Source organism: Tinamus guttatus, unplaced genomic scaffold (genome assembly GCF_059628265.1).
Source record: "Tinamus guttatus ecotype Peru unplaced genomic scaffold, ASM5962826v1 Tinamus_guttatus_pri_ptg000942l, whole genome shotgun sequence".
Classification (NCBI taxonomy): Eukaryota; Metazoa; Chordata; class Aves; order Tinamiformes; family Tinamidae; genus Tinamus; species Tinamus guttatus.
In genome coordinates this window covers 1,558,655-1,559,977 of record NW_028289476.1, presented here as the reverse complement: position 1 = coordinate 1,559,977, position 1,323 = coordinate 1,558,655, and the positions used below count along the sequence as shown (strand labels likewise).

Genomic DNA, 1,323 nt, shown 5'->3' with positions numbered 1-1,323 from the left:
CTGGTGCTTCTACCTTACACCTGTGGGCACAACACCTTCCCTTTGCATGGCTCTGCTCACACCAGCCCTGAGGATGCTCTCTGACGGAACTGTGTGCCCGTGATGTGAATGCCAAGGATGGCTGCAGTGTTCTTGGTCCTCTCAGAACAGGTAGAGATCCCAGTAGAGCCAGGGCAACCTGGAGAATGTCACAACAGAAGTCACTGGGTGGATTTGCTCATGAGGGAACCAGCAGCGAGGCTGGGCTATTTGCGCTCCTACAGACCTGGGAGCAGGCAGAGATGGTTGGGGTGGGGAATGTGGAGGAGGTGGCAGAGGCTGTGTGCAAGGAGGGATGGAGTGGAGGGGGCAGGACTCATGTGGGCGCTGGGGGAAATGGGGCAGGGGTATGTGCCTGTGAACATTTCTTTCACTGTCATGAGCCCAGCTGCCTGCCAGGAAGCTGGTCTGTGCTTGACTCCTGGCCAGCGTCACTTGTAGCCTCAGCCACTGTTCTGCTTCAGCCCCTGGCATGTGCCTCAGCAAGGCAGGCAATGTGGAAACCAAGGCTGTCTCTCCTGGGCTCTGTGGACTGGCCCATGCTGCCTGTGCATGCAGTAAGGGGAGTGGCTGCCACAGGGAAGAACATGAGCTTGTTGGGGAAAGCCAGGCTCTTTTCTGGCAGGGGATGGAAGGAAGAAGAGGAGGAGGAGGAGGAGGAGGAGGAGGAGGAGGAAAAAAATAATAATAATAATAGGGGTGTGTTGGCCGGGAATCGAACCCGGGTCAACTGCTTGGAAGGCAGCTATGCTCACCACTATACCACCAACGCATGCAGGCCATAGCTACGTGCCTGCTCATCCCTGTCTGAGGCTGGAGGCCCATGCCAAGAGGGTGTGAGTGGAGGAAGCAGAACTCTGGGGAAGTCCCAGAGTTGCAGCTTCATTGTGAAGCAGAAGTGCCTGCTTCCGGGGCGCATGGATGCAGATCCAGTACCTGGACATCATCGCTGACACTGGCACATTTTTTAAGTCTGCCTGTGCACAGTTTTTTTCTGGATGGAGACCATAACTCAAGACAAGAAGCTGATCTTGCTTGAAATCCCATCTACTGCTCCAGGGATGGACAGCAGGCATTTCTCTCATTTCCATGGGCCTGGTGCAGTGTTAGGGGCTGCCACATGGCTATCAGGGGTGGCAAAAGCAGGGCTGCAACACAACTATGAGCTGGGACTGGCCAATGAGAAGAGCAGAGGCAGTGACAGGGCTCTTGGCAGTTGCTCGTAGAACCGCAGCCCCTGCTCATGTACAGTGTTGACCCTAGAAGTGTTAGCAGTTGACTGCA

General features: G+C 55.5%; 1 non-coding gene across 1 annotated transcript; it reads right to left on the bottom strand.

Annotated features, from left to right (window-relative positions):
* Window positions 1-739: 739 nt before the first annotated feature.
* Window positions 740-811, bottom strand: TRNAG-UCC (transfer RNA glycine (anticodon UCC)). The gene has a single exon. It is a non-coding gene; the product is annotated as a tRNA-Gly (tRNA).
* Window positions 812-1,323: the final 512 nt, after the last annotated feature.